Raw genomic sequence first — 22,467 nt, 5'->3', positions numbered from 1 at the left:
TGAAGATGAAGTGGGGTGGAAATAGTCTGCGAACCGCAAGCCGGTAGTAAGGCAGAGCTTTCCTATAAAATCAAACATGCTAGTTATGTATTGGAAATTGAAGCTCATGTGGTCAACTCGAGGAAAGGTAGTATATTTCTTGCATATAAGATAGTGACAGAGTAAGGGGTGACATTCAACACTTATCAATGTGTAGTGTAAGCACCAAAACAAGATAACCTAAACATGGACACACATTATGGTGTGTGTTGTAAGCAGGCCATAATTTCCCGCTTGATTTTACGATTGTAGGTTGTAGTCACAATCGCTTCGTATGTTCTATCATGCTACAATCAAAAGAATTATGATTAGGCATTTGATGTGTGTTCCAAACATAAGTATATGTTCCGGAGGACATTATGAAATAGAATTATAGATCAACATTTCGGATAAACATTCCAAATCAATATTCAAGTTTAACATTCCAAGTCCATTCTACACATTTTGGACGTGTTCAACATATTTTGCACATGATCTTCGTATTCTAGAATACGAAGAATTAGGATATTTTTAAGATTTATTGATCTAGTTTACACATATACCCACATGTAATCCTATGATAGCCTAATTAAAAAAATAAAAATTGAAGGAAGCATGTAAAACCTATATAATTGCATCAAATCACAACAAAATAAAGAAAATTATCTACTTTTTAACATATAATCTAAAATAAAAACATATAACAATAAAGATAATGGAGACATACATATAAAAAATGAATCTCCTCATTGCCAAAGATTACATTCTTGAAGTTGGACTTGTGTTCAAGTTGTCCAATATGTGTGATTTTGTAATGAAGTCTGAAATGGGTTCGAAATGTTATTTATAGTGGGGACCACATTATCGAGTTGAATCACTATACCTATTTACCCATTTTGAAATACATGTTTGGAATGGCTCACTCCAGAATGAATGGTCATTTTTCAAAAAAAAGTATGATTATTTTTTTTAAAATAATATTAAAAAGTGGTTAGATTACTCAATTTCCTATAAACATAACATGTTGCAATTTTATAGATAATCCAATCATAAACAACTTCTAATCTAGGCATACAAAAAATCAAGAACACTAGTTTATTAGAGATATAGTTTGAGTTTTTCTTGATCTTCAAAATTTTGTTGGTCAATATAAATAACCATAATTTGATAAGGACCCCCCCCCACCCATCCACCCCTCCCCCCGGTCAGGTGCACTGCCGTTAGGACCTTGCAATAAGGTTGTAGGGGGCACAATGCCCTTGATCCCCAACTTTTTGGCAGTACCAATAAGAATTTTATCTTATAGAAATGTGCATATTATACCTCCCAACCTCTACAAATCAATGTTTATATATATATATATATATATATATATATATATATATATATATATATATATGTGTGTGTGTGTGTGTGTGTGTGTGTTTGTGTGAAACTATATTTTATATTGAGAAAATGTCATTGTAGCCCATTAATGTCCTCAATCTGGTCCAGTTAGGTCCTTATTCTTTTTTTTCTGCACAACAGGTCACTTAAATTTTGTTTAACCTGTCAATTAAGCCATTACAGGCTATTTGAAGTGTTCGCCCAGTTTCTATAGATGACGTGGATATATAATGTATTAAATTCACATCCTCTTAAAATACAGATACATCGTGCCATATAACTGTATATTCTTCTTCTTTTCGATATGAAAATCTAAACATCGACACATATAACATAGCTAGAGTTTTTCCTACACCATAAAAGGATCGAAACAGACATGTCAATTCCAAATTCTTTTAGAATCTATTGCATGGTGGAGCTCAACTATAACAGGGTATTTCTTAACAATCCCTTCTCTTATGCTAATGGTTTTATGTATAGAATAGTTGAATTTTTTATTTGGTGTCACCTATGTCGAGTTTGTGACTTAGCTTCAAAGTTACATGCCAAAAGAGTTCAAGAAATTTTATTATTGTGAGTCAGACAAAACATTAATGGAAAGGATTCATCCTTTTGTTAATGACGTCGACCATGCAACTTTCATATTTGATGCTTGATGTAAAAATTTATGTATATGTTGACTATACTGGTACTAAAAAGAACAATGGTTTGGTGATGAACTTAATGAAGAAGATAATTTTCATTATTGCATGATGGGCGGGAAGATTAAGGATTAACTGGATAACCTGATGGATGTTTTTTTTGATTCCACAAGTGAAATTTTTGTTATGAACAAACATCAATTGTTGATTTTTTTAGTAGACTATGTCCCACATATGAAGAGGATGACTTGCATGCCACATTAGGTGATGAGGGTGAGCATGAACCCTATGGTAAGGCACATGCCATATTCAATGAGTCATTACACTAGAAGAAGAAAAAACCAGTACTTTGTATGAGATTTAGTGACTCGGAGGAAGTTAAAACCATGTTATGCAACTGTACTGTTGCCAATGGGTACTGAATTCGTTTTGAAAAGAATGATAAGAAAAGATTGTTAGTGAAGTGTTGCAAGGGTGAATATAAATGTAGGTTATAGGCATCTTAGATTACTGATGAATAGACCTTCTAGATAAAGTCTTTGAAAAGTGATCATAATTGTGCCAAAAACTTCAAATTTGGATCATTTATTTCATACGCGTGGATTGGGGGTCACTACACAAAACAAATATTAGCCAAGTAGAAAATGATTTTAAGAATGCTTATATTGGTTGTAATAAAGAAGTTTGGTATACAAGTTAGCCTTGAGAAACGTAGGAGGCTAAAAATATGCACTGGCATTGATGGAATGAAATCTTGTGGAACATTATGCCAAAATTTGGTTATATGGTGAAAAATTAGAAGATCAAATCCTGGTTCTTCTGTTAGGATAGAAGCTAAACACATGCTAGATGGGAAAAAATATTTCAAGAGATTATATGTGTTCTTTTTTGGAGTGAAAAAAGGAATGAATTGAGGGTTGTAGGAAAACAATAGTGCTAGATGGATGTTTCTTAAAGGGGATATGCAAAGGGGAATTTCTCAATGCAGTTAGAAGGGATGCAAACAACTAGATTTACCTTATTGCATGGCAGTGGTTTGTGCAGAAAATAAGGAGAATTAGAAGTGGTTTCTGGATAGTCTCATTGATATCCTTTAGCTGCACTTTGGAACTGGATTACTTTTATATCATATCAATAGAAGGTTTGTACTAAATTTTTTACAGTTAATTTCGTAGAACCATCAAATGTCACAAGTATGGTTCTGATCACTTTATATGGTTTAATTGAAGAATAACATAAATATTACCATTTGCTGCGCATAAACAGTGTGTTAGGAATATTTTCCAAAACTTGAAGAAAAGATTTGGTGGATCACACTATGAAACATTGTTATAGAGAGCTTGTAGAGCTTCAAGTAAATCATCATTCAAAGTTGACATGAAGGAAATGGAAACATTGAGTCCCAAGGCTCACAAATACTTAATGGATTATTAAGGCCCTAAAACTTCGTGTACAACATTCTACCAAACTGGTAGATGTTGTGATGTTGTTGGGAATGGCATGTTTGAGAGTTTCAATGCTTTAATAGTAGATGCTAGAAAAAAACCAATAATCACAATTCTTGAGGAGACAAGATTATACATTATGGAAAGGTTGTACAATCATAAGAGAATGGGATAGAGATAGAGAAATCAAGTGTGTCCCATCATTAGGGATTTGACGAATGAAATAAAAGTACAACAAGGAATTGGCAAGTTTTATCTAGTGGTCTAAATCAGTTTGAGGTTAAGGGACTAATGAATCTTTTGAAGTTACAATTGATAAAAGAACATGGTTATGTAGGTTATGGGAGTTAAATGGATATGGATGTGTCCACTCCACATCTTGTGTATGTTTCCTTAATAGGGATTTGGAAACATATGTGGATAATATTTTAGACACACTTTCTTATGAAAAATCATATAACCACATAATTAGTGGGATGAATGGTAGTGAAAGGTGGCTAGAAATAACATACATACTATCATTACCTCCAAAAGCCATAATGATGTTTGGAAGACCTGCCACTAAAAGAACGAAAGATGTTATTGAAAATCAAACAAGGCACACTATATCAAATGCTAGGAAAAAGGGGAAATAAAACATACTCAAAGAACTATGTCACAAAAATCAGCATGTAGGATGGGAAGGCCTAAAAAGCTCAATACAAGGAAGAATAAAATACAAAGATGTGTGAACCAATACATTAGATATGTAATTGTTATTATATTAATAATTGAAATCCAACTCCTGTTAGTAAAATAATTTTAATTTTTTTAGGGAATTAGAGGTGGTGATGAGTTGGATGACGAAGCTCAAGAGTATCTTGAAGTTAACCATGTAGAACTTGATGCAGTTGAGATGAAAGTTGAGGGTGTGCAAGTGCATGATGTACAAGTTGAGGGTGTGCAATTGCAAAATGTGCAAGTTAAGGATAATCAGATAGATCTAACACCTCCAATTATGGAGTATGTACAAGTTGATGCTAATCAGGTGGATCTAACACCTCCTGTTGTGGAGGATCTTACCCCTGATCATGTGGAAGTACCAGTGCAACAAGAGCATCTTATACCAATTAATGTCATCTTGAAGAACATTAGAAGGAAAATTTTGAAAAGAATACTAAAATTGAAATGAACCAAGCAGATTGGTAAGCCGGATGACCCTTGGAACAAAATTGAGAAGGGAATTGTGATAAAGTGATAGCTATGTTTGATTTTATTAATTTTCATGTTTTGTAAGACTATGTTTGGTAATATAAATGTACATGCCTAGAACTATGTTAAATTTGGCAACTTTTGATATGTATAATATGAAATGTCAAATTGTGCATGCTCTATTTTGTAATTTTTGATGAATTTTGGTTGATCTACGGATTAAAAGTATGTTGTTATTCAAGGTTTGAAAGTATGTTGTTATTTAAGGTTTGAAAGCATGTTGTTAATTAAGGATTGAAAGTATGATGTTATTTAAGGTTTGAAAGTATGTTGTTATTTAAGATTTGAAAGTATGTTGTTATTTAACGTTTGAATGTATGTTGTTATTTAAGGTTTGAATTATGGATGATTTCAAAGTATGTTGTTATTTTTGGTATGATATGCACTAAGTTGGATCCTTGCATGGGATTTCAAATATATTACATGGGATATCTAATAGGGACACATATAGTGTGCACATGTTTTTATGTGCTATGATACCCACTACCCCACTAAAATATTCCTTATATTATTCTTATTAAAATAGAAAAGTAGGGGACCATTCCATTTGTATATATTAGAAAGTAAACACTTTTAATACAAATGCACAACATTACAAAAACCATGAGAAAAGGACTTGGCGATACGCATACAAAACAATGTTGGGACCCATCTACCAACATTATACAAACCTACATAACTGCCATGGGATCCCTAACTGCTTATGAATACTATAAAAATGCCATATAATTAACATACACACATACAACTGCTTTTTAAACACTTAACCATTCCCCCAAAACTTGGGTGGAATTTAATATCATCAACCATATATAAAAACCTTGAAAACCCTAGTCATGTAGCTTCAAACCATTACCTAGATCACAAAACCCACAAACATCATCATCAAGATCACCTTAATCATCATCTATCAAGCATTAGTCCTCCTCATAATATCCATCTTCACTAAATTCATCTTAATCATGACTTGCAACTCTACATTCTTTTCATGAACACCCTGCTACTTATCACACCTCCAGACCAGACGGCGGAAATATCCGGAGGCAGGTGACTTCATTGTGTAGTATCATAACAGTTGAATATAAATGAAACATAGCAAATCCAAGCACCTTACATTAACATAATAAACTTACATTGTTTTACATTAGATATTTGTTCTAAAATTACACAAAAAGACATAAGTAAATAAATTCCAAACTACAACAAAATAATCCTGAATCGACGTCCCATTGACCTGCTTACTGATTTCTTGAGAATACAAGTCATTGGAAAAGCATCAACATAAAATATGTTGGTGAGTTCATAAGCATTTTTGTATAAAAATTCGTGATAGTTTAGAAACCCAGAAAATTCCAGTGTTTTCTTGTCAAAACAATTGTAAGTCTGGTTTCCAATCTAGTATAGTTGCATGTGTGTGTTTTAGTTTATCATCTTTCGAAATTGTATAAAATCGTGTTCTCCATAAAATCCTATATTTTCTTGTATAAAATAGTTATAAGTCTCGTTTCCAAACCAGGTATAGTTGCATGTGTGTATTTTAGTTTATCGTCTTTCAAAATTGTAAAAAAATCGTTTTCTCCAGAAAATCCTATATTTTGTGTGTGTGTGTGTGTGTGTCTGTGTGTAATCGTTTGTGGTCTTAAAAACCCTAAGACTGGAGAGGTGTGAGAAATCAACAGGCAATTATGCACAATCCGCACAACGCAAGTGGACAATCAACACAACGAATGTGGACAATCACTACCATGCATAGGGGCGGTCAACACAATGTGGCAATTTATTTCTAAGGTTTTCCCTACATAAATTTCTAAGTAACATTATTATATTCTAGTGAGTCGTTATAACCATACTAATATGAAGGAGGCCTATCTTGACATTTCTCAGGTGTCCGGTTCATTTAAAGACATTTGTCACCCTACACTGGCCGGTCTAGCTATAGCAAACAACAAAGGTGCGGGGTGTCAACCCCATATAGATCTATACACAAATTCTTGCTCTCCCTCCATAAGACTCTGGTTATAACTCTTTACATGACTTTAAACGTACACTAATATATACATACACACACACACACACACACACACACACACACACATATATATATATATATATATATATATATATATATATATGCACATTGGAGATGCGTCTCACTAGAATACTAACAGATATTTGTGCTAATAGTTGAAATCCGTTATTTATTAAATAAATAACAATAGTTGTATTCATTGACTAGGCGTCTCGTTTTCGTTTTGTTTATTGAAAACAATCCACATTGAATCATATTTATCAAAAATAACTCAATATTATCGATGTTGGCAATAATGGCCCTTCATTTTACAAATTATCAATTAAGAATTGTATTTGTCAAAAGGTGTCATAAGTGGTTCAAAACTTGGTGAATTGTTGAAAATTGCCCATTTCTTGTAAAATACTCATTTTAGACTTATATTTATGAAAATGTTCAAAAAGGCTCTTGTTTACCCAAAGTTCTATTTTTTGGTCCTTTAGAAATTGAGATGTTCAATAATTACTCAAATTTATCCTGTGTTCCAAAACGATCCTTGTATGTGTGTGTGTGTGTGTGTATATATGGCTCAAAATAGTCAAAAATAATATTTTTTTCAAAACTTAACTCCTTTTCAAAATCCTTGTGGTTTTTGTCATAGCAATTTGTGACTTATAATTTGTTATACACTAGTTCTTGTTTATATACATAATTTGTGGAATATAATTCAAACTCTTTAAGACTAGCTTAACATTTCAAGTTCTTGACCTATTTATATGGAGTTTCATAACTTTAAGCACATAAATCATAACATACATGCATAAAAAAGCAAATATACTAAGATTTCACAAGACCCTTGACTTGTATTCTCCCCCAAAAATAATGAAAATTCAAAAGATAGGGGTATGAAGCTCACCTTGGTTAGGAGAATGGGTGGTTGAAGAGATGAGATGAGAAATTTGGAGCCTAGAACACTTGAAGTGTTGGATGAACTTCTTGAGGAATTGCTAGCATAAGGTTATGAACACATAAATTTATGGGTAAGTAGAAGATTAAAATTAACCAATTGTATGAATCATTTAACTAGGCATAATTTACTTACCAAATCTTAGGGAGAATTTGATGGGTTTTGGCCATATGAACATTCCTATGTGCACATGCAAACCCTAATGCTTGGATATAGGTTTCTCTAATTAAACATGCATTGAATCCAAGACTTCTAATGGCTAATTGAGTATAAGAACAATAAAAAATCAGAGTTAGAAGCTTACCTTGAAACACTTGTTTGATCTTCTTGTTCTTGGAGCTCTAGAGTCACAAATGTCACTCCTCTACTGGCTTACAAACACCAACTAGCAAGAGGATGATTTGAGAGAGAGGAGAGGGATTAGAAATCGGCCAGGGTTTCTTTGCTTTAGCAGAGGTGCCGATTTCCCTTGCCCTAGGGGTCTATTTATACTTGTAAGGCTCCTAGTGTTTCACCCTTAAACCCTAGTTGGATAATCTTTCCTTAAATCAATCCAAATCCTTTCCATGATAAGTCCTTGGATGATTTGTGGCTTATCCCAAGCCCTAGAAATCGTCCAACCCTATCCAAGAAGGATTTACAGCCCAAAGTGTAAATATCAAACAATTGACAGTTTATACCCTCTTATTTAATTAATCTCTTTAAGTCACCAAATTAATTCTAATTAATTTATGACTTATATTAATCAAATAACAATATGATTATTCATTATATTATTCTCATAATATATCAATAATATTTATTCTCTCATAATAAATCATCATGTCAAGTTGCTATGGTGAAGGCAACCCAAAAGGACCATGCACAATCGGGTCAAATACTTGCCTAATATAGTTGCAGCCTTAGACACTATTCCAACAGTCTCCCACTTGGATAAGTCTAGTAACTATATACACAAGTACAATTCAATTTGCAATCGTAGCTCTCAAAGACGCTGTCAAATTCTGATCTAATCAATCTTGTCCTTTAGATAAGGGATCGTACAGTCCTCTGTTAGATATCATGCTGACAATTCTATGGAATAATTAGTCTAGCATTTTGGTTTCTCGATCTCCGATTTATTTGACATAGAACTTAATCGAACACATCAATTCAGTTCTGACCGGGCCCGAAACGTAAGTCAAATCAAATCATCGAGCGGCCGAGATATCGCTTTTATCCTCTTGGGATAAAAGTTACAGATAAACTTCGACTTATATGCATTTACTTATTCATTAATCAACTATACACAACAATGCGTTTTATAACACCGAGTTACTGATGCGTTTTCGCATTATCAATGTATAACCGATTAACAAATAACAAACCATATATCTAGGTTTTAAGACTATACGATATTATCGTCTTGCGATCACCCTTTTATATCATATTCCATAAGGTGATTCCAGCAAGCGCGGGTTTGTTCCAATGCTCAAAACTAGTTCATAAGCACTCATGAATGTTGCAGCAACCCTTTGCTATGTCTAAAACCATTTAGACAATCTACACACCAATTCATGACAATCTTCATTCATATCTACTTCCAACATATGAACGATTGTGGACAATTTGAATAATTCGATTATTCTTAATAAACTCAATTATTCTGGAAGTCAAAACATGCAAAAATGAAACAATAGTAAACAATTAACATAAGACAGTAACATTACTCATAAATAATACTCTTTTATTTAATCTTCAAATGTTAATTACATTTATCTATTACACGTTTCTACTACTATATAATATATGCTAATATCATCCTTCAGCCCAATACACCTAGCATGCTGCAAGTGCTTAACCCTACTCAGTCCCTTCGTAAGCGGATCTGTTGGGTTATCTTCCGATGAAATCCTCTTCACTACGAGTTGTCCTTCTTCTACACGATGTCTAATAAAGTGATATTTTTTGTCGATGTGTCGAGATCTACCATGATCCCTTGGTTCCTTGGTCAAGGCAACCTCTCCTTCATTATCACAGAAAATTTCCATGGGCTCCTTTATGGCAGGTACTACTCCAAGATCACCAATGAAGTTCTTCAACCATATCGCCTCCTTCGACGCTTCGCTCGCTGTAATGTTATCTGATTCGCACGTTGAATCAGCTACGGTTTCCTGCTTGGAACTTTTCCAAGTCACTGCTCCTCCATTCAGGGTAAAGACCCAGCCCGACTGTGAACGGTAGTTGTCCTTGTCGGTCTGAAAGCTGGCGTCAGTATACCCTCGTACCTTCAAGTCATCACTCCCTCTGAGGACTAAGAACCATTCCTTCATCCTCCGAAGGTACTTAAGGATATTCTTAACCGCAACCCAATGAGCTCTGCCAGGATTCCCTTGATATCTACTAACCATGCTCAAGGAAAAGGCTACATCAGGGCGAGTACAAGTCATAGCATACATGATTGAGCCAACTGCGGAAGCGTATGGTACTCGGCTCATTTATGCTATTTCAGCTTCGGTACTCGGACTTTGAGTCTTACTCAACTTGGCATTACTTTGTATTGGTAATTCTACCTTCTTTGAGGTTTCCATACTGAAACATTTTAGTACCTTCTCTAAGTAAGTGTTCTGACTAAGTCCTATTAGTCTCCTACTTCTCTCTCTTACTATCCTTATTCCCAAAATAGAGGAAGCCTCTCCGAGGTCCTTCATAGCGAAGCACTTCCCGAGCCAGGACTTAACCTCCTGCAGAGTCGGGATGTCGTTTCCTATGAGTAGTATGTCATCGACATACAAAACGAGAAAGCTAACTATGCTCCCACTGGCTTTGACATATACACACGATTCATCTTCGCTTCGTACAAATCCAAACTCTTTGACTTGCTCATCGAAGCAAAGATTCCATATGTGAGATGCTTGCTTAAGTCCATAAATAGACTTCTCAAGTTTACACACTCTATTTGGATGCTTCGGATCCACAAACCCCTCTGGCTGAGCCATGTAAATATCCTCAGCCAACTTTCCGTTAAGGAAAGCGGTCTTGACATCCATTTGCCAAATCTCATAATCATGAAATGCGGCAATAGCTAGCATCACTCTAATAGATTTTATCTTCGCAACTGGTGAGAAGGTCTCGTCATAGTCAACTCTGGGAGTTTGAGTAAAGCCCTTCGCGACCAATCGCACTTTATATGTGTGTATGTTTCCATCCATGTCGGTCTTCTTCTTGAAGATCCATTTGCACCCAACGGTCTTACGTCCGGGCACATTATTAACCAAATACCAAACTTGGTTATCATACATGGATTGGATCTCGCTATCCATTGCCTCTTTCCATTTTGCAGACTCCGGGCCTGGCATGGCTTCCTTATAGCTATTAGGTTCATTAAGGCTTATTAGTGTACCATCACTAATATACGTGTCCCCTTCGGTAGTAATATGAAAACCATAAAACTGGGGTTGAACTCTAACTCTTCCGGAACGTCTAAGAGGTAAGGATTCTTCAATCGGTTCAACCGGAGTTTCCTCCTCGGGTTGAGTGCCAGCGGTAGAGGTTCCTTCATCTATCGACTCTTGAATTTCTTCAAGCTCAATTTGCCTCCCACTGTCTCCTTGGCTTATGAGTTCTCGCTCTCGTAAAACTCCTCTCCTCGCAACGAAGACAACATTATCCTTCGGTCTATAGAAGAGATATCCAAAGGATTTCTGCAGGTAGCCGATGAAAATACATCGCTCACTACGAGGTTCGAGCTTGTCGTGAGTATTTCGTCTTACCAAAGCCTCGCAACCCCAAACCTTGATATATGCCAACGAGGGAGCTTTCCCTGTCCACATCTCGTGAGGTGTTTTGGCAACCTTCTTAGTAGGGGCTCGGTAAAGGATATGGGCGGCAGTCTCTAAGGCATACCCCAAAAAAGAGATAGGTAGTGAAGCACGACTCATCATAGAGCGAACCATGTCCAACAAGGTTCGATTACGCCTTTCTGCCAGACCATTCAATTGTGGTGTCCTAGGTGGCGTCAATTGTGAAACTATTCCATGCTCCTTGAGATAATCGTGGAATTCAAGAATTAGGTACTCTCCTCCTCGATCGGATCGAAGCATCTTGATTTTCCTGCCCAATTGATTCTCCACTTCATTCTTGAACTCTTTGAACTTTTCAAAAGTTTCTGACTTTTGCTTGATTAAGTAGATATGCCCATATCTACTATAGTCATCGGTAAAAGTCACATAGAAGCGGTTCCCATCCTTCGTGGTTGATCTAAACGGTCCACATACATCGGTATGTATTAGGTCCAATAGACCCTCACCCCTTTCACACGTACTTGTGAAGGGTGACTTAGTCATCTTTCCAAGTAAACAAGATTCGCATGTGTCATCTTACCTAAGGTCGAATGACTCCAACACTCCATCCTTTTGGAGTTGGGCTATGCGTTTCTTGTTGACATGTCCAAGACGACAATGCCACAAGGATGCTCTATCCATACTATTGGAAGAATCCAAGCATGAAACATCATTTCCTAAGTTATCTACAATCAAAACGGTTTCATAAATTCCATTACATGGTATAGCTTCAAAATAAAAGACACCATTTAGATAAGCCAAAATAGAACCATTCTCATTATTAAAAGAAAATCTAAAACCTTGTCTAAACAAACCATGAAATGAAATGATGTTTCTAGCCATTTCTTGTGAATAGCAACAATTGTTCAAATCTAAAGATAAACCATTCCTAAGCACTAAAGAATACACTCCAATCTTGGTCACAGGCGACGATCTTCTGTTCCTCATGATTAGATTTATTCTACCATGCTCCACGTCTCTATTTCTTCTTAGTCCCCGCACATTAGAACAAATGTGGTAACCACAACCGGTATCAAGAACCCAAGAAATATCATGAGATGAATCGTTAGATTTAATTGTGTATATACCTGCGAAAGACGGCTTGATCTTTCCTTCCTTGATGGCTTGCAGGTACTCTGGGCAGCTTCTCTTCCAATGTCCTATCTTGTGGCAATGGTGGCACTCTGCCTCCTTTGGGTTAGGGCAGGGTTTAGCAGGATCAACTTTGGTCCCACTAGAAGAGGCACCATCTCGGGGCTTAACCTTGCGATGGTTCTTAGACGAAGCCTTCCTCTTCTTTCCCCTTCCTTGTCCAATAGCCAACACAGGAGCAGCGGGTGGATTGGGAGTTCGTGCAACAGACTTATCCTTGAAGTTGCTCTCAGCGACCCTCAAGAGACCTTGGAGTTTGCTTAGGGTGACCTCTTCTTTGTTCATGTGATAGGTCATCCTCAATTGATTGAAACTTGGAGGTAAAGAGTGAAGCACCATGTTGATCGCCAAGTCTTCCCCAAAGTCAACATTCAACTTGCGAAGACGGTCGACATACCTTTGCATCTTTTGCAGGTGCACGGTAAGAGACTCTCCATGACCCATTTTAGCGGAAATCATGTTAGTGAAAATCTCATAATGCTCTTGTCTCGCGTTTTGGTGGTATCTCTCCATTAAGTCTTGGTGCATCTCGTACGGGTACATGTCCTCATAGGACTTTTGGAATTCGGAGTTCATAATGGCTATCATGATGCAATGAACCTTCGTTGCATCACGCTCGTGAGTTTCAAAAGCGGTCATTTCAGCCGGAGTAGCGATTTCAGGGTTGATTTTCTCGAGCGTCTCATCGAGGATATACTCCTTATCCTCATATCGAGCAATTGTGCGAATGTATCTTATCCATTCGCTAAAGTTCGTCCCATCGAAGGTGAACTTTTGACAAAGGCTCATCAATGTGAATGAACTAGAAGCAGCGTTGTTTGCGTTTGACATCTACAAATAAAAAGGACAAAGATAGATTAGAATATGAATCCCTAATTATCACCCAATAAGAAAAATTAGGGCTAGGATCCAACAACAATATTTACATATTAGAAAAGGGATGCCGTAATCTAATATGCAAACAATTTGAAGGTAAGTGAATGACGATTCACTAATTCTCCACCACAAAACATAACTTTAAGTTCTAAATGTATTCCAGAATTCCTAGGTTTAGATGAGATTCATTGAAACTTTTCAATGGCATGTTTAAATCTCGATATGCCCCTCTTTTTTGTGACTGGGATACCCAGGATCACAAAGCGGGTGTGAATTACCATGCAAATTCACATGGTGCCTTCATTGTAACGATCACCTATTCGATGTGCCGGTAAACCACACACGCTCCATCGAACTTTGATAAAAAATGAATCACCCTTTGCCACCTTTGCTTAGAACCAATTAGTGTGTCGGTAAACCACACACGCTCCACTAACTTCTTAACAAGGGTGCAAAGTGTAATTTCATGGGATTGCATCAATTCACTTTTCCTAAAGTAACTAAGAATGGGAAATTTTAAAAAAACATGTAGTTAATTTGTATTTCATATTATACTTTTAATGAAAGGATGAGGTTGCCCTATCCTACCCGTTCGGCTAACGACCCTCCACCGTTCAAGCAAGCGGTAAGTGTGAGTGTACACCCATTAAGCACCATTTTATAGGCCGCAACCTTATACCCACCTTATAGATCGGCTTCGTGAATGAGGCCTACTAACGGTAAGACTAGCATTTTAGTTATACATACATCTTATATATATATATATATATATATATATATATATATATATATATATATATATTAATCTTGTAATATTATATTAGTATAGGGTTGTATTTTAAACTTGAAAAATTCTAGGGTTTGAAATTTAAATTGTCTAAATTAAACTTTTAATCACAAAACATAAATTTCAAAACTTGAGGGCAAGTTTTAAATGTTTAAAAACATGGAGGATCAAATAACAAATAGTCTTAATTAACAATTAATTCCATAATTATCCATATTTGATTTATTTAAAGATTTATTGCAAAATAATTTACCAATTTAATCAAAATAATTAATTAATTATCACATAAGGAAACTAAATATTTTATTAATTGATAAATATCTTTAATTAGATCAAGATTATAGTCATATATATCAAAAAATCGGATTAGGGTTGATCTAATATGATAAAGGCAAGTTTCCATAAGATAAATATCAAAAAATCCCGAATTTGGCCCTTCCTGACGCTCGGACTCGCCGAGTGCCCAACTGGACTTGCCGAGTCCACAATGGGACTCGCCGAGTCCATGACTCAGAAACACAAAATCCGAATTTTGCAAGCAAGAAACAAACAATCATGCATCAATTTAATAGAAACCAATCTAGGCTCTGATACCATTGATGGGTTTTGGCCATATGAACATTCCTATGTGCACATGCAAACCCTAATGTTTGGATCTAGGTTTCTCTAATTAAACATGCATTGAATCCAAGACTTCTAATGGCTAATTGCGTATAAGAACAATACAAAATCAAAGTTAGAACCTTACCTTGAAACACTTGTTTGATCTTCTTGTTCTTGGAGCTCTAGAGTCACAAATGTCACTCCTCTAATGGCTTACAAACACCAACTAGCAAGAGGATGATTTGAGAGAGAGGAGAGGGATTAGAAATCGGTCAGGGTTTCTTTGCTTTAGCAAAGGTGCCGATTTCCCTTGCCTTAGGGGTCTATTTATACTTGTAAGGCTCATAGGGTTTCACCCTTAAACCCTAGTTGGATAATCTTTCCTTAAAGAAATCCAAATCCTTTCCATGATAAGTCCTTGGACGATTTGTGGCTTATCCTAAGCCCTAGAAATCGTCCAACCCTATCCAAAAAGGATTTACAACCCAAAGTGTAACTATCAAACAATTGACAGTTTATACCCTCTTATTTAATTAATCTCTTTAAGTCACCAAATTAATTCTAATTAATTTATGACTTATATTAATCAAATAACAATATTATTATTCATTATATTATTCTCATAATATATCAATAATATTCATTCTCTCATAATAAATCATCCTGTCAAGTTGCTATGGTGAAAGCAACCCAGAAGGACCATGCACAATCGGGTCAAATACTTGCCTAATATAGTTGCAGCCTTAGACACTATTCCAATAGAATTGTGAAGGAAATGGCTTTCTGCAACTTGGTTAAAGGCTTGGGAGAGTTCACGGAGGTTCACAGAATGCAAAACTAAATTTGTGAAATGAGGAAGGGAGTTTACGCTCCTTCATATGGGGGTAAGAGTTGGATGGGATGTTTGCTTTGATTACTGATGGATAATATCAAATTACAAGGGTCAATACATGTTTTATTGGGATGTACCTTGAGACTTTACGCATTACAGCTTGCAATCACCGTAAACACATTGAATTGAAAGGGGTTCACGGTCATAATGGGTTGAAACAAAGGGTTTACGCTCAAAAGAAATCCCCTAAGGGGTTTACAGCCAAAAAAGGATCCACCAAGGGTGGTTTACGGCCTAAAGGTGGCCTAGGTTGGTGTTCACGGCCAAGGCTTGGTGATTTAAGGTGGTTTACGACCATAATGCTTCCTTGCAAGTTTTTCACAACCAAACTCATCCCATAAAGTATAGCTCACAGTCAAGGTGCTTCCTAGGGAAGTGTTTATGGTCTAGATGTATAGGATCTTTAATATGTTTGTTTTGTTATTTATGTGATTATATTTGACGTAAGTTCAACATTACATTAATTTGCATGGCTCATGGAAGTTTTAGGGTAGCATAATCCTCAAAAATTACATTACCAAAAATATAATAATCGCATAGATACAACTATTAAATATACGAGACTCTTTTGGCTTGGTTTCTAGACTTGAAAATTTCCAATTGTGACATCATCCCCCCGTTAGAGGGAATTTCGTCCCGAAATTCTTTAGAAGTAATTCTTACGATCTAGCGAAAAGATGAGGGTACTTTTGCATCATTTGCTCCTCGTGCGCTTAACTTGTCTATTCATAATCTTGATGGGCTGCTCAACGAATAGAAGGTTCTCGTTTACTTCAATCTTGTAACATCCCCCTTTGGCACATATCACAATATTGTCCGCTTTGGGCTCCCGACACCAAAACTTCCCAGGGGGTCACCCATCCCTAGATTGCTCTCGCTCGGGGACGCTTAACTGCATAGTTCTTATGGGATCTACTGCCCTCACGGCTTTAAAACATGTTGTGATAAGGAAGGTATCCACACCTCTTATAAGGAAATGTTTCATTCTCCTTCCAAGCCGATGTGGGATCAGGTGCAACCCACCTTCACCCCCCCCCCATAATAGGTTTCGACGTCCTCGTCGAACACATCAACCCGTGCCCCAGCTCTGATACCATTTGTAACATCCCCCTTTGGCACGTATCACAATATTGTCTGCTTTAGGCTCCTGGCACGAAAACTTCCCAGGAGGTCACCCATCCCTAGATTGCTCTCGCCCAGGCACGCTTAACTGCAGTGCTCTTATGGGATCTATTGCCCTTACAGCTTTAAAACGCGTTGTGACAAGGAAGGTATCCACACCTCTTATAAGGAAATGTTTCGTTCTCCTTCCAAGCCGATGTGGGATTAGGTGCAACCCACCTATAAGGGCAATCTTCAACCGACTCGTCGAGTCAACCATGCAACTCGTCGAGTCTCATTCATTCCATCACTCATCCAGACGACTTTAAGCTGCTCCAAAGCTCTAAACAGTAGATCTATGCTCCTAGGATGTTATTATCACGTAAAGTTGCTAACTTTACATGCATGCAATGTTCTATGAAGCTAAAACACTCAGAACTAGCATTAGCAAAAGGTTTTGAACATGAAGGAGGGCTAGGGCTTCATAAAGCTTAAGGCTTTATGTCCATAAGGCCTTAGGAAGTCAAGATCTGAAACTATGCCCTTGTGACAAGCTAAAATCCGAGTATAACCCCATCATGCCCTAGAAATGACAATTCTTATACCAAAAAGGGATATCTAAGCAATGAAATGCAAATGTGGTAGCTTTATACCTCAATCTTGTTATCACAACACTGGAAAGGCTGGATCTACAAGCTCTTCCTTGTTCCAAGCTCTTACTCCTCAAGAAATGCTCCAATACACTCTCTTTTGGTCTCACAGACTCAAGAATAGAGACTAGCTAGCTATTAGGGTTTCTCTGGACGCGAAGGTGACAAGGGAGGCTGAGGACAAAAGTTAAGGACCTTTAAATAGGGTGAAACCCTAAAATTAGGGTTTTCACTTTCCAGCACCTACTCGTCGAATCGGGTCCTCCAACTCGTCGAGTAGGGTCTAAAATCCACGCAGATGATTTGGTCACTGCTCAACGAGTTGGCCTATCTACTCATCTAGTCACCTTTGAAACATGACTCTTAGAGCTTTAAACTGATATTGGGAAATCAGGATGTTACACAACATCCTGGTTGACTCAACTCGTCGAGTTCCATGATGCATAAAACCCTAGAAATCTCAATCCAACTCGTCGAGTTCTTTCATGAACACGTCAAGTTCCTCATCATAATAGAGTTGGGACATTTCATGTACAACTCGCCAAGTTCCTCCTTGAACTCGTCGATTTCTTCAATCTTCAAAACTCGAAAACCATGGCCAACTCGCTGAGTCATCTCCTAGACTCGACGAGTTTGTTGAGTAACAGAAAAGGTTGGGGGACCAAGAACCAACTCACCAAGTTGCATGAACAACTCGTCGAGTCCCCCATAGTCTAAATCCATTCAGTCACTTCCATTCGGGTTCAATCCTTCCAAACCATAGATATGGTCTCCTAGAACTAAGTTACCATGTAAAGTTGCTAACTTTGCATTCATGCATGGTGTCATGAAGCTAGTAACACCAAAACTAAGCTATATAAGAGATCTAGGGCATGGGTAAGGGCCAAGGCTTGATACAACTGGCAACTTTAAGCCTCATAAGCTCATGAGTGCCTAGATCTGAAGTCGAAACCTCATGATGCACTCAAATCTCGCAAATGACTTCAATATGGCCAAAAAGTAACAAAATACAACCCTAAATGAAGATCTAAGCAATGGAAAGCCAAGGTATCGACTTTATACCTAAAATGAGTTAGAAATGCAACACAACTTTCGGATCTACTGGCTTCCTCTTGAATCCCCAAGCTTCTCCTTCCTTCTCAAGCTTCAAAATCACCAAGAACACACAATAATGGCTCAAAAACACTCAAAGGTGGATTAGGGTTTCGTGGCTTGGGTTTGGGGTGATGGAGGTTACAAATGAGGCTACCATTTGGAGGTAAGGTGCTTAAATAAGGTGTAAAACCTTGATAATTAGGGTTTCACTCTAGCAGCCCTACTCGTCGAGTAGACTTCAAGTCCCGCGTCCAAAATCCATTCCCTCGACGAGTTTGGGGCCTCCAAATTGTTGATTCCCTTTACAAAAATGAATGATTTGCTTTAAAATACATACCAGGATCTGGTCGTTACAACTTCGCATATTTTACTTCTTGAATAATTGGATTATTCAAACATCCATAGTCGATCGTACTTTTGGAAGTAAGTAGCGAATTAAGATTGTCATGAATAGAATTGTTGATTGTGTATGGAGATTAGTCATAGTAATAGTTTTTGCTGCAATGCTCATGAGTATTTGGAAAATGGAGATTTGAGTATTGGATAAACTCATGCTCAAAGAATTACTTCATGGATTTTATCACGAGTAATTCTGAGATGATAATATCTTATATTCTTGAAACGAAGATATATGAGTTGTTGCTTACGAATCACTTGTGCATTGATAATATGTAAACGCATCAGTAACTTGATGTTAAAAAACGTATTGTTGTGCGTAACTTGATGAGTAAATAGTGCAAGCATATAAGTCGAAGTTTATCCGTTCCTTTTGCCCTAACAGTAAAAAGAGATATATGCGGGCCCCTTGATGATTTGATCTCAAAATCTAAACCGCTTGTCCAAGCCTGAACTGAATTGATGTGTTCAATTGGTAATCTAAATCGATCGTCATAAATAAAAAATCGGGAAACAAAACTTGGACAATGAGATTAATTATAATCCATGTCTTATATCCATATGATATCTTATATAACGGAGGAATATTTGATCACTTGTCTTAGGACTCGTAACTGATTGGGTCAAAGTTCGGCAGCGGCTTTGAGAGCTACAATTTGATAATCAATTTTGAAGTTATACTGGAAACTATAGTTATTAGACTTATCCAAGTGGGAGATTGTTGGATTAGTTGTCTAAGCCTATAACTATAATTGGTATATACTTGAATTGATAGTAACACAGTCCTTTTGGGTTGCCCTCATAACTACCAACTTGATAGGATGACTTTTGGAGAGAGGATCAATTTATTATTTGATTGATAAATTGAGATAATTGATTTATTAATGTATTATGAAAATAATATATTAATTAGAAATCATATTATTTAATTAATAATTAATCAGAAATTAATTGGAATTAATTTTGGGATTAATGGGATTAATTAAAAGTGCATGGACTATTTGACAATTTATTTATAGTTGAGGAAAGAGGCTCTAGAACCTCCCTAGAAGAGATTAGACGAAAACTTCTAGGAAGGCCCCAGAATTTTCTTCCAAGGGCTCTTGGACCTGAGTTCATGGGCTGCTTGGTACTAAAGCTAAGAAATTAGGGTTTCCTCCTAAAACCCTAGCTTTGGCTCTAAGCTACCTCAGCTATATAAGAAACCTTATCCCTTCTCATTTTCATCCATCTGAAATCGTAAGGGAATAGCCAAAAATTCTCAAGCCTCATTAGCTCTCTCCTCTCTCATCCTCTTGCTTTTTTAGGTGTGAACCATTAGAGACGTGAAACTTGTGACGCTTGCTCTCGAGGTTTCAAGAAGACTAGGATTTCATTGTTATTACTATATAACAATCAAAGGGACGCTTTTCTAACCCTAGATCTAAATTTCTAAAATAATATAGGTTTCCTAGGTTTTCCCAATTGATGTTCAAATATTCTATGTTCAATTAGAGAAAACATAGATTAGGAATATTAGAGTTGCATACACACATAGGTTTTTGTTTGTTATGCTCAAAACCCATCAATTTTCACATAGATTTACCTAACACTCTATAATTCAAGATAAAAAGTTACATAGCATTCATACCTATTTATACTTGAGGGATCAGACCTAAAACCCCAATGGGCCTAACCCATTGGCCTATAGGCCCATGAAAGGTGTCAACCAATCACAATCTGTCATACAACATCTTCTTTAAAAGTCTTCCATCTCATACAGCCCATAAGTATCAGCAATAGACATGATGGACCACCTTAACCATAGTGGAGCATCAAGATGCACAGGTGGTGCATCATGAACACTAATGGCCCAACATCAATCATGGTGGCACAACATGGAGTATTTCTTGAGTATGATCATCTTCTAGGCATACGTCGATCAACATTGCACAACAAAGGAATCGAGATGGTGCATCATATACCAAGATGGTCCATGATGGCGCAACATGTCCTCCATGACGCAATATTTCATGAGGATGGCGCAAATTCTCCTCAAGATGACACAACTTCTCCTCTTTGGGGCAACTCCACTCCTTGATGGCGCAACATCAATACCTTTGGCGCAAATCCCTTCCTCTTGGCCCGACACCTTCATGAATAGCAGAAGATATAACCCATGGCGCAACATCCTCTATGCTTGGCGTAACATGTTGCTCTATGTTGATCCAAGTTGCTCCAAGTGCTCCAAGTTGCTCCAAACCACTCTAAGTTGCTCCAAGTCACTCCAAGTTGCTCCAAGCCACTCTAAGTTGCTCCAAACCACATTTTGGAAGATCTGTTCCTTTGTCACTTGATGAGTTCCTTTGTCTGATGATCCATTTCTTTCTCAAAAGATATGTTCTTTTGTCAAATGCTCCATGAAACCCGAGTGTTCCTCTATGATCTAAGTGCTCCAAATGCTCCATGAGCATGATCCAAAAGTAATAGTGATGCACAATGTTTGGAGGTGGTAGCCCTTACCACATTACGGTTTATACGGAAGGTAAGAAAATAATTTATTTTTCAAAATTGTACTATCCCATCTCACTACAAGATAAAAGGGTATTAGTGGCGACAAAAATTGTCGCTATTGCTCACCAAAGTCGCCACTAATACTTTTACCGGCGACACGTTGCCGCCATTGAGTCGCCGCCACTGCCCTATCGCTAATGCTCAAAAAGTCACCGCTAATGCTCACTATCACCGATAATGATAATGTCGTCGCTAATGCTACATGTCGCCGCTAATGCTCTTGTCACCGCTAATGCTCTATGTCGCTGCTAATAGTGTCGCAGTTATTGCCTTTTTTTATTTTTTTAAAGGAGCTGTTTTTGGGTATCCAAAAACCAATACATAGTAATGTTAAATGCAGAAAAACGATTACATAATATCCAGGTTTTATAATACCATGCATACTCCAAAATGAGTAACAAAATTCATATAAATTTATGTCATACTAGAATCTCTAATAAAAGATAAAACTAATATGATGTGTCATCATCAGCGCCACCCTCGTTCCTTCCTATAAGTTCCGCAGTATACTCCGGATCGTTGGACATTGATCGAATATTTTCTAACTACATAGTAAATAACAACATATAAACTAGTAAGTTAAACTATTAACATAAACCAAACTAAAAGTTACCACATGATAAGTAAAATATCAATTACCAATTTATCTATATATCAACAAACTATCAAATTAACAAACCAACTAACTAACATTAACCTTCTAAGTTAAATCAACAATCAAACTAACAAACCAACAAACTAATAATTATCAATATATCTATAAATACACATTACATACTTTTTATACACACACACATATAAGAAATACACACGAATTTCACACAC

This window comes from Lactuca sativa, chromosome 4, assembly GCF_002870075.4.
Source record: "Lactuca sativa cultivar Salinas chromosome 4, Lsat_Salinas_v11, whole genome shotgun sequence".
Lineage (NCBI taxonomy): Eukaryota > Viridiplantae > Streptophyta > Magnoliopsida > Asterales > Asteraceae > Lactuca > Lactuca sativa.
Note: the sequence above shows the minus strand (reverse complement) of the source record.